Below are 12,593 nucleotides of genomic sequence, written 5' to 3'. Positions count from 1 at the left end.
ATTAACTTAAAACATATCATTTTAACACTTAATTCGATAATGAGTAAGAGCTTGGAAAACCCTACATACCCGCAGCAGCGACACTCAGAACTGCTAGGGTACGGCAAGAGAGAAGGGACTAAATACAATGTCTGCAGTACCATTAACAGCCACAGGAGGGAAGCCTTCGAACACCGATGAATACAACCAAATGCTTAATTTTATGAAATTCACACAACTAGTTAAATTAAATGTTCTTTTCAACACTATTACATTCACCCCCACTGAATTACATAAAATTATAACACAATGTAGGTTTACAGTACAGGCAATGTACTTCACAATAAGAAAGGATGTCCTATTAAAGGATAGTCAAAAATACATTCATCCCCTAGGGATGAAGCAATGGGAGAGTAGCGCTAAGCTCTCCCACCAGCAACTGACAGTAGACCATCTACATACATTCCACAATATCCTTCCATACACAACTTAGTACCCACACAAAAACTAGAAAATATGTAGAATCCAATAAGGATATTAAGGCACCCTTCGACATCAGGTATGTGAATTTCAAACTACTATTTTCAGAGTTGAAACGCACTTATAAAACAAATTTGGAATAAAATAAGAGGTATGCAACCAAATAACCTCTAAACAGAAAAAGCCCTAAGCACTGACTTACAAACAGCCTGAACATTTCGTTTTGTAGCCTGAATCATGACCTGAGCTGGCACAACATGTATTAATCTGTCAACAGGTCTAATGATGCGACCAAAACGTGACCTGACCTGTGTGACTTGACCAGATCTTTGTGGTTCGACAGTGTCAGCTACACATGAATTGGCAGGTGCACTTGAGTGTGAGTGGACAGACAGGACCGTCTCAAAATCTGCTTCTTGAGACTCTGAACTACTACTTGCATTGTCATCAGGAACAGAGAGTCTCGCATCTCCTGACAACCCAGCTGTGTGACTTCCTGATGGAGCAGGAGAGGACCTCCTTGAAGGATCCGTTAAATCTCCACCTAGAATTTGGTCAGACTCAACTTGGGTGCGTCTTTCAGGCAGTTTCGAAACCCAACTCAGTGTTCTATATCTGTTGTCAGATTTCTGGGTAGACACAGAATCACTCTCCCAGTCATTATCAACACCCTCACATGTAGATATAAGTTTGTCTCTCGACATCTCTGAACCATGCATTGCGACATTGCTATCCTCCTCTGGCTTGGCATAATCGTCTAAAGACTCAGCCTCTACTGCACACGATGACAGGACTGAAGACGTCCTCCGCCCAGAGTGAGACACATCAGAAAACTGATCAGACAGGGAAGGCTGCGTGTTCACTGGTAAGAAATTCATCAACATAAGTAGGTTCCGATGAACAACTTTTTCCTGACCTGTGATAGGATTACAGATCCTATAAGTATGCATTTGAGGCTTACAGTCCACAACAGTATAAACCGTCGACTCCCACCGGTCAGCAACTTTCTTCTTACCTCTTTCAGTTTTATTAGCCAGGAGCACTTGATCACCTATGGCGACGCCAAGACCTTTCACCCTGCGATTGTACAACTCTGCCTGTCTTTGCTGCGCTTTCGTTGTATGTTCGTGCGCGATCAGCAATGCCTCTTGCAGGTCCTTAACCAAAGTAGTCACAAACTTGTCGCAGCAGGTTAGAGCTGAATCGTCCAAAACTGAACGAAAAAGAACGTCGATGGGCAGACGCGGCACACGCCCGAACATCAAGTAAAAAGGGGCATAACCTGTTGTCGCATGGACAGTGCAATTGTACAGAAATGTCAGCGTTTGCAACCGTCTAGGCCAGTCCCGTTTAACATCTGGTGACAAGGCACGGATCATGTTTCCAAGGGTCCTGTTAAAGCGTTCCACGCTGCCATTGCCCATAGGATGGTGCGGTGTTGTGCGTGACTTTTGCACCCCAGAGACCCTTAAGAGTTCACGGATCAATTTGCTTTCAAAGCTTGGACCCTGGTCGCTATGGATTCTTTATGGCAAGCCATAAACGCAAAAATATTTGTCCCATAAGACCCTGGCAACTTGTTTTGCAGACTGGTCTCTACACACAAAGGCTTGTGCCAGCCTTGTAAAATGATCAGTTACCACTAAGACATCCACGGACTTATTGCTGGAGTCCTCTGCAGACCAGAAGTCTATGCAAACGAGCTCTAATGGTCTGCTTGTCGAAATGCTCTCCATGGGAGCTCTAGCACAAGGATCTGATGTTTTGCTCACAGTACAGCGGTGGCATCAACACACATAGTCCCTCACAGTCTGATCCATGGTCAACCAAAAGAAGCGCTGCCTTGCAAGACTAATACTTCGAGACTGACCCTGGTGGCCACAATCATCATGGATTCCTTTTAAGACCACACTTACCAAAGAGTCTGGGACAACAAATTGATGGCGTTTCACTCTTGACAATTGGTCACGAGATACTCTGTACAAGACACCGTTGCGGACAGTGAGTTTCTCCCAGTGCTTAAGGTATCGAACGACAATCATGGCTTCATTTGCTCTTTCTCTCCTTGAAGGTCTACGGTGACGCTCAACGTAACACATGACTCTTGACAAAACCCTGTCAGCAAGTTGATTTTCTCGCAGCTCCTGTTCTGAATACGCTGGCCACATGTCCTGACCTATGGACATAATCTGAGGTAAGTGATCAAGGACAGACATTGCTCGAAATCTGGCACCAATGTCCCACTCAACCTGTGAATGCAATATAGCCGAAACATCTGCACTTGGGATTGTCAGCGAGTTTTGCTGGATGTTATTATCACAAGTCTGACCTGATTTAAGGACATTTTGCCTACTGTCTGTATCGCAAGAGCTTCTGAAGACTTCCTGCACTGAACCTGTAGACATTCCTTTGGAATCAGCCAGGAGTGTTCCATATGGTTCTTTGAGCAGTCTCTGCTTGACATCAGGTTTGACAAATGGAACCCGGCTGAGGGCATCAGCGACAGTATTTTGAGAACCAGGCATATACTTTATGTTGAAATTGTAGCTAGCCAATTTAGCCACCCAACGTTGTTCGCAGCAATCCAATTTGGGATTTGTTAGTAGATGGGCCAATGGATTATTGTCAGTCAAGACAGTGAATTCATGTCCTCTGAGCCAATGACTAAATTTGTCGCATATTGACCATTTCATAGCCAAAAATTCCAAACGATGTGCTGGATAGTTTTGCTGCGATCGAGAAAGGGACTTACTGGCGAAAGCTACAGGCCTGGCTTTTGTCTCCCCTTCCGGAATCTGCGAAAGCACCGCCCCAATACCATCTAGGGAGGCATCTGTTGCCAATATGAAAGGTCGGTTAAAGTCCGGATGGGCAAGGACAACACTCTCTACAAACAATGTTTTCAGCCTTTCGACAGCCTGATCCTGTGCTTGTGTCCAGTCGCTGGGCTTAAGTTTCCTATTCTATAGAACTTGATTCAGCTTTTTCGGAGTCTTCACTCTAGCCTTCTGACCCTTCAGAAGATTAAAGAGAGGCTTGGCTATGGCTGAATAGTTTGGAACAAAGTGCTGATAATAATTCACCATTCCCAGAAAGGATCTTATCTTCTTAGGAGAAGGAGTTGTCCCATCACGCTCCATCAAGTCTGGACTACTTATTGAAGAAATGCTCTCAACTTTGCTTGAGTCTATAGAGACACCATTCTGATCAATTATGTGCCCCAGCAACTTCACAGACTTCCTCATGAGGTGACACTTTTTTGGAGCCAGTTTAAGATTATGTGAGCGAAGCCTTCCAAACACCATTTCCAAGCGATCAAGAGCAGTTTTCTCGTTTGGGCCGAAGACAATTAAATCGTCCAGATAACATAGCAAACTTAGGAAATTTTCGTCCCCAAACACACTGAGCATCATACGCATGAAGCTGCCAGGACTGTTGCAAAGGCCTTGAAGTAAACGATGTACTCGAAAACACCCATCGGAGTAGTGTAAGCGGTGAACTTGCGATCCTCTTCATGCAGGGGCATATTGTAGAATCAGGACGTCAAGTCCATTGTGCTGAACAGGGCATTTCCGCCAAGTGCTGCCAAACAATCCGCCTGATGCGGAAGAGGGTGTGCGTCCTTCAGAGTTCTTCTGTTCAACCAGCGGAAATCGGTACATAAACGCAAGTCGCCATTCTTCTTCCAGACCAAACGAGAGGAGATGCATACTCGCTGGTAGATCGCCTGATTATCTCTTTCTCCTCCATTTCAGAAAGTACTTGTCGCAATGTTTGATACTGACTGGGTGCCACTCGTCTGAATGGAAGCTTGAATGGTCTGGTGTCTGAAAGGTGTATTCTATGCACAAAGCCTCTAGCTTCTCCACAGTCAAGATGATGATGAGAAAAGATGTCTTTGTAACTCAGAATCAGGTTCTCCAGCCGTTGCTTGCTTGCATCAGAGATCTCACATGAACTAAGGTTGAGATCTTCAAGACCAACTGACTTTATGTTGTCACCCGCAGGTGACACATCAGCCACATCAACAGACAAACTTGCAGGACAGCTTACCAGGAATGGATCAACTGGATTAGCATGATCAAAATCTTCAAGTGCAAGACACGGATAGAGGTCTGCAATCTTCGCATTTCTTCGCAACAACACTGGACTGCCTGATGTGTTGATAAGCTTCAAGGGTACCCATCCATCTCCCCACAAAGATGTGACTAGTCTGGCTACCATTACACCTCTGGGAATAGAGTGAGAAGATGTAGGCTCTGTCATGACTGCACTTCCTGGGGACATAACTGCTGATTTGGGCAATTTTCCCCACACCAAATATTCACAGCCTGGCTCAAGATAAACTGCCGAGTTGCATTTTACTGTCCCGATCTTTTCAGGTATCTCCTCTCCTCTCCAGCGGTTCAACCCAGCAAGCATTGACAAGAATTGTTCACTCTCGGGGTCCACAGGGGTTGGATTAGCCACTGCCTGCCAAAATCCATCGCTGAGTTTGAGATATCGGAGAATGTGTTTTATAACATTAGTCCCAAGTATCAACTCATCAACTTGTCCAGGAATCACCAGGGTAGGTACTGTCATTTTTATGCCGTATACTTCCATGGTAAGATTGAAAAATGATTTCGGTTTCACTCGCAGCCCACCACAACCGACAAGGACAACCTCGGTGTCAAACGCCGTAGATTCGTCCACCGCACCAGCGGATCTCAGTTTTAACTCGGCAGACTCATTAATGGTGCAGGCCATCGAACCACTGTCCAACATAGCACTCAGTGTCACAGATTCCCCTATTCTCACAGGCGCATAGAAAAGGCTGTCACACCCACCAACAACATGATTGTTCTGATAAATGACATCTGATTGACCACAATCTTCTTTGGCTGACAGATATGTTTCCTCGAATTCACAATTATCAATGGTTTGGGAGTTACATTTGGGACCCGCATTGCCTCACTCTGAATACGGGTCAACTAGTTTCCCTCATGTTGTGTCTGGGCAGAGAAGTGTTTTGGACATTCCTTTTTGGTGTGTCCTGGAAAGAGACATGCAAAGCACAATTTATCCATCATGCAGTGAGTTACTGTGGTGTGTTTGGTGTCATTACAGACCCGACATACATTTCTGACAAAACTGCGCTGCTGTCTCGAACCACGTCTTAGGTTGGAAGCATCACGAGATTGAACTTTGTCCATGAGCTGTTCCATCATTTCCATCATACGAGTGAGCAACTGGTTTTCAGACTGTTGTGTGTGTTGGGTTAGCACTGGAGCAGGTGAGGAGCTAGGGGGTCTGCATGGCTGATACTGGGCCTGGCTGGGTGTTGATGTGAGCTCTGGTTGGCTACATATCCGAGCAGTAGGTAAAGAACCTGACGAATGAATTTGAGCAGCAGACTGTATCATCCCAGGGTGTTCATAATCAACATTTTCACTATTGAACACTGCAGTTGTGTTACTGCGTAGATTCATAACAGAATTTCCACGGCTCCTGAATTCACTCTGGTAATCATCAAGTCTGCTCTGTATTTCTTTTGCACTCCACTCTTGAATGGGTTTGCACCTGAATATACTAGCTAATGCAGGATCAGGACAGAATTTCACGAACATCAGTGTTACCTCTTCTCTCATGGTCTCAAACCGTTTGCCTTGTCTGCGCAATCCTTCATCTGCCAAGTCAGCTGCTTTGTTAATTCATATCCAGTAGTCCACTGGGTTCTCTTTAACTCTGGGGGTGGTGGCATAAAAATCCGCAAGTGGTAAACAAGAGGGTACTTCACTGAAATATTGCATGAGAATGTCAAAGATAACTTTAGGGTTCTGTCTGACATTGAGCATACCATCGCTGCGTAGACTGACCCTAACAACATCCCTCGCCTTTCCAGCGAGTCGACTCATTATCTCATCAGCTTGCACCTGAACAGGGCAATTTTGTTTTCTTAAGTGGGCTTTTGTCCTGTCTACCCACTCTTCGATGCCATACTTATCAGAACTATCACCTCTGAATGTGTCATGTTCCGATTTCATGTGCACAGTGATTTGTGGAGTTATCGATTGAGTATGTGAACACTGTTCCAAGCATGTAGGTGTCTGAGAAAAACTGTGTGAATTGGCTTGACTATCTGCATTAGTATTAACAAAGCCAGCAGATACTAGTTTTGCCACAATTGACTCACCAATTTGTGAACCTAGCTGGCCTACCATGTCTGTGAGCTGGTCCAAAGCAGCCTTATCAAAAGCAGGTGTGGAAGAGTATGGACACTCACTAGAAACCCGCCCAACAGGAGTACTACACATGGTTTGACCTAACCCAATACCTATCCAACTGGCAGTATGTACCCGTGATTGTCCAACCCCTCGGCTGACATCTTTACTGAAAATATCTCCTTCAGGAGTGCCATGTATCCATGAACCTCTTCCTCTAGGCACACTAAAGTCACAATGACATGTTGAATTTAAATCACAATCACACTCATGCTTTGCAGCCATTTTGAAAACAACAGTGATCGTAGATATGAAGCAATGAAATATGCTAAAGTGGTGATAGGCAGTGTAGTGCCATTATGGTCCATAAGTACCTGCACAGTGTATATAAGTAAATGTAGAGTCCCAATATATGTTTTTGTATATACTGTCCTTCTCCACAGTGTCGAAAGCTCGTCACACTTATAAAATGACCTGCTCACGGCGTTGAAAACATTATCCACCGATGAACCTATCCTGCACACAGCAACCACGGCCGATCTGCATCGAGCTGATCAAAAATAAATCAGAGGGTCACGGCACCAATGTAGCAGACGCATGTAAGGACACACATTCACACATGGGATTCTTTCACTTTCCAGTTTATCTTTTTGGGAAGAAAAAGAAAAACAAATCAGCTTGGCTGAATCGAAACACTGCAGACATAGTTTACAACCGCAGCAGCGACACTCAAAACTGCTATTATAACAAAATTAAGTACTCAAATAGAACACCATATAATAATACATAAACATGAAAACAACATGAAAACAACATACCTTTTTGGGAAGAAAAAGAAAAACAAATCAGCTTGGCTGAATCGAAACACTGCAGACAAAGTTTACAACTAAAATAAATAAAAATTACACTTTCACTCATCTCATATTACAATCAATCATCGGAAGTTTACAACATAACACAATGACAACGTGAAATGAACTCCTATTCACTCGTGTGACGCACGAGGAAATACAATAAAGTTACATGTATAGCGATCTCAACAACCGTGTTAAAGTCCTAAACACATTATATACATGTTCAAAAGCATATACGTAAACAATTGAGTCAAAAAGATTAACTTAAAACATATCATTTTAACACTTAAGTCGATAATGAGTAAGAGCATGGAAAACCCTACATACCCGCAGCAGCGACACTCAAAACTGCTAGGGTACGGCAAGAGAGAAGGGACTAAATACAATGTCTGCAGTACCATTAACAGCCACAGGAGGGAAGCCTTCGAACACCGATGAATACAACCAAATGCTTAATTTTATGAAATGCACACAACTAGTTAAATTAAATGTTCTTTTCAACACTATTACACATCGGCTGGCATTTGTCAGAGGTGGGAAATGTGTTCCTCTGTTATCCAGTCGGATCCCAGTCCTAGTACCTGTGCACAGCATGCTGTTAGATTCAGCAACATCATCAGAGGGGTTTACAGTTATTTGGTGAAGGAAGGGCATTTTATTTCGTTTTAACCCCAGTTGGAATGTCCTAGGAGTTGACCCTCCAGAGTTGACCCTCTTTGAATTCTCTGGTGTGACATAAGGACCACAATGGGTCGAGGGCTGCAGGGTACAACTCAAGTTTCTCTTCATCCCTGCATTCGTCTTTTGCTTTTACTAAAGATTTCGGTGCAGGGGAGGTTTACACATTTTTTGAGGCTTCGAATCAGGTTTTGTTAAATGGCTAAAGCGAATTCTTGTCAGCGGGCTCATTTGCAGCTGACAAGTCTGTGAACGGGTCAGTTGTTCATACGTGTGCAGAGAGAGATAGAAATTCTTTCTGTAGTGCCACGAAAGCTTCTGGTTGTTGCTTCACTTCCTTGTCTCTGCCTAACAGTTGCAGTGTGTATCGTCCCTGCTCGGGTGTCCCATATGGTCTAGCGGGTAGGATTCCTGGTTTTCACCCAGGTGGCCCGGGTTCGACTCCCGGTATGGGAAGCCGTGTGGTTGCTTGATCAGTTAGAAATACCTCTCTGTTTTATAGTGAGGCTCTGTTAACTCAGCTTAGCATGTTGCTAAATTCTGAAAAGAGCAGTTTCCCTGTGCTCTACGTGGCAAAGAAAAGCTAAGTTCGTCCCCATCAACCTTTCAAAGCCGAACGTGACAAACCATTGCAGCGCTGGCCTGGAGGAAAATGGTGGCAGAACGAGCCGTGGCAATTTCCTAGGACACAATGCTCTCTCGACTTGGAACGAAATGCCAAAGCCTGGAAAAGTTACAACCAAATAAGTGACAGCACAGCATCGTTGCACTTGTTTTCAGAGAAACCCCTGTTGCAGCAGGCAGCAAGGTGACAACGTGTTACTTTTTCTGAATTTTTTAGAGAAGCTGCCCAAAGGTCCCAGCACTAGGGCCCCGGGAGCCAGGGCTCTCGTAAATACGTCCGCTGAAATAGGGCAGCTCAGACGCCCAACGTGGGCCTCGAACCCAGCACCCTGACATAAAGAGTCTCATGCTCTAGAGCTGTAATCGGGCCTTAAAAGTTAGGCCCGACAGTGCCCAAACCCGACAGAATTCAACCCGAGCCCGACAAGTACATTTTGATTGACAGCTTTTTAAAAGCCCGAACCCGTTTACAGCCCGACATTAGGCTATTCAAATGTGCGCACGCACACAGCTTTTGTCAAGAATGAGGCATTTATACATGTTTTAACATAATTTATTAATGACTAACGTAGGCTATAGGCCACTTGGAAGTTGGAACAAAGAAATAAAATAAGCCCTCTGTAACATCTCACATATCCCACTGGCTCATTATTCTCATTATGCACATGGTCAAAACTTTTCCACACCTCAGACTTTGCTTTAGTTGCTGGTGCAACCAAAACGTAATCGCCAGAGGCAATCCTCCGTTTCACCGCCTCAGCATCCATTTTCGCATCTTTCTTGCGCTAATCGGAACGCATCACATGACCGCTCATTTACCACACCAGCCCGAGCCCGTCCTGAGCCTGTGTAAAATGATAGAAATTAAGCCCGAACCCGTCGGGTCACGTCGGGTTCGTCGGGTTCGGGCAAAGATCTTCAGCTCTATCATGCTCTACCGTGTGAGCTAGCCAGACCCTCGCGCTAGACCCATTGAGACCTGCGAGAATGTCAGCAGTAGTCGTGGCCGAGTGGTTAAGGCGATGGACTAGAAATCCATTGGGGTCTCCCCGCGAAGATTCGAATCCTGCCGACTACGTTGAACCCTTTAGGTGTCTTGTTTAATCTTCAAGACTGGCTCACCTCTGAAAATGCTCTCAAACTTGATTGAGACCTTCAGCAAATGCCAATCCCTGCCATCACTTCAGGCCTCTCGTCGTAATCATGTAGTGGTCAGTACAGAGCGTCAACCTTCCGGTCTCTCTCATGAAAGCAATAAGGAAGTGATTTAAATCGCAATTCTACAACTAGCCACTAGAGACTGGCTCCAAATGGGGGTGAAGTGGCCAACTTCGCAGCAGATAAAATATTTTTACAGCCTGGTACAAAAGTGATTTTGGTCTATAGAGCTAATTTGGTCCTTCCTGACAACTTTGAGTGGGGTGAATGTTTTTATACCTCATTCGTTTAAATTGTTTTAAGCCTTAAAGTTCTACATAATTGAGGACATGGCCACTTGAGTGAAAGGTGGAATGCCGCTGCAGTATCTTGACTGTATATTTTGATGTATCTTATCATATGCTACCAGTAGCGTATAGCAATAACTCCTTGGCCTGAGCTAACATGCAACATTTCTCAATTTTAAGAATGTAAAGCAGGGACTTGTGTCCTTGCTACATCAGACTCGGCAAGTTCACACTTGGGATTTCGAACCCACGAGGACGAGAGGACACAGTCCGGGTTACATTACAGTTGGAGCAGAAGAGTACTCGATGCATCACTCAATAAAATGCATGCAATCCTATCTCATAATATTTATTTTAATGTAGCTTTAGGTTTAAACTAAGTAAATTTAAGCATTTAGACATAAAACAAAACTGTGCTTCCTGTATTTTAATTTTAAGAATATTAACATGTGATTCTGGCACTGCTACTGCTCTGATTATCCTAATTGATTTTGTTTAGAATAAAACGAAATATGACACAAAACACAATTATTATTACAAAGTATAAGACGTTTGTAAAATAGGAAATATCACAGGCAAATGATTTAGTCAAAAGTAGCCTACTCCAGTAGACAGCGCTCCGGTACACCATTAAATCATAATTAGAAAGTGAAACTTAACTTTGCCATCAGTCAAAATGATTTGCTCAGAAACAAATAATACAATTTTAAAACCAAAGATTGCATGTTAGATGTACCCAAAAACGCCCCCCCCCCCAAAAAAAATACTAGATACACATCAATGAGATGGTTGGGTGTTTAACCTGTAGTTGAACAGAAATAAAAGAGAGGAAGAAGAAGGCCTTCCAATAATCTCTCAGTGCATCGGCTGGCATTTGTCAGAGGTGGGAAATGTGTTCCTCTGTTATCCAGTCGGATCCCAGTCCTAGTACCTGTGCACAGCATGCTGTTAGATTCAGCAACATGTCATAAGAGGGGATTACAGTTATTTGGTGAAGGAAGGGCATTTTATTTCGTTTTAACCCCAGTTGGAATGTCCTAGGAGTTGACCCTCTTTGAATTCTGTGGTGTGACGTAAGGACCACAATGGGTCGAGGGCTGGTGGGTACAGCTCAAGTTTCTCTTCATCCCTGCATTCGTCTTTTGCTTTAACGAAAGATTTCGGTGCAGGGGAGGTTTACACAATTTTTGAGGCTTCGAATCAGGTTTTGTTAAATGGCAAAAGCGAATTCTTGTCAGCGGGCTCATTTGCAGCTGACAAGTCTGTGAACGGGTCCATTGTTCATACGTGCGCAGAGAGAGATAGAAATTGTTTCTTTAGTGCCAAGAAAGCTTCTGGTTGTTGCTTCACTTCCTCGTCTCTGCCTAACAGTTGCAGTGTGTATCGTCCCTGCTCGGGTGTCCCATATAGTCTAGCGGTTAGGATTCCTGGTTTTCACCCAGGTGGCCCGGGTTCGACTGCCGGTATGGGAAGCCGTCTGGTTGCTTGATCAATTAGAAATACCTCTCTGTTTTACAGTGAGGCTCTGTTAACTCAGCTTAGCATGACGGCCCACAAGTTGCCGCAACGTGTTGTTTTGAAATTCTGAAAAGAGCAGTTTCCCTGTGCTCTACGTAGCAAAAAAAAGCTAAGTTCGTCCCCATCAACCTTTCACAGCCGAACGTGCCAAACCATTGCAGCGCTGGCCTGGATGAAAATGGTGGCAGAACGAGCCGTGGCAATTTCCTAGGACACAACGCACTCTCGACTTGGAACGAAATGCCAAAGCCTCGAAAAGTTACAACCAAATAAGTGACAGCACAGCATCGTTGCACTTGTTTTCAGAGAAACCCCTGTTGCAGCAGGCAGCAAGGTGACAACGTGTTACTTTTTCTGAATTTTTTAGAGAAGCTGCCCAAAGGTCCCAGCACTAGGGCCCCGGGAGCCAGGGCTCTCGTAAATACGTCCGCTGAAATAGGGCAGCTCTGACGCCCAACGTGGGCCTCGAACCCAGCACCCTGACATTAAGAGTCTCATGCTCTAGAGCTGTAATCGGGCCTTAAAAGTTAGGCCCGACAGAATTTGGCCCGAGCCCGACAGAATTTGGCCCGAGCCCGACAAGTACATTTTGATTGACAGCTTTTTAAAAGCCCGAACCCGTTTACAGCCCGACATTAGGCTATTCAAATGTGCGCACGCACACAGCTTTTGTCAAGTTTGAGGCATTTATACATGTTTTAACATAATTTATTAATGACTAACGTAGGCTATAGGCCACTTGGAAGTTGGAACAAAGAAATAAAATAAGCCCTCTGTAACATCTCACATATCCCACTGGCTCATTATACTCA

At 44.4% G+C, this 12,593-nt stretch overlaps 3 non-coding genes across 3 annotated transcripts; all 3 read left to right on the top strand.

Moving 5' to 3' along the window:
• Positions 1-8,578: 8,578 nt before the first annotated feature.
• On the top strand, positions 8,579-8,650 carry trnae-uuc (transfer RNA glutamic acid (anticodon UUC)). The gene has a single exon. It is a non-coding gene; the product is annotated as a tRNA-Glu (tRNA).
• Positions 8,651-9,814: 1,164 nt separating this feature from the next.
• On the top strand, positions 9,815-9,896 carry trnas-aga (transfer RNA serine (anticodon AGA)). The gene has a single exon. It is a non-coding gene; the product is annotated as a tRNA-Ser (tRNA).
• A 1,767-nt stretch (positions 9,897-11,663) lies between these two features.
• trnae-uuc (transfer RNA glutamic acid (anticodon UUC)) lies at positions 11,664-11,735 on the top strand. The gene has a single exon. It is a non-coding gene; the product is annotated as a tRNA-Glu (tRNA).
• The last annotated feature ends 858 nt before the right edge of the window (positions 11,736-12,593 follow it).

Source organism: Triplophysa rosa, linkage group LG10 (assembly GCF_024868665.1).
Source record: "Triplophysa rosa linkage group LG10, Trosa_1v2, whole genome shotgun sequence".
NCBI classification, from domain to species: Eukaryota; Metazoa; Chordata; class Actinopteri; order Cypriniformes; family Nemacheilidae; genus Triplophysa; species Triplophysa rosa.
This window is presented reverse-complemented; position numbering and strand designations above follow the sequence as displayed.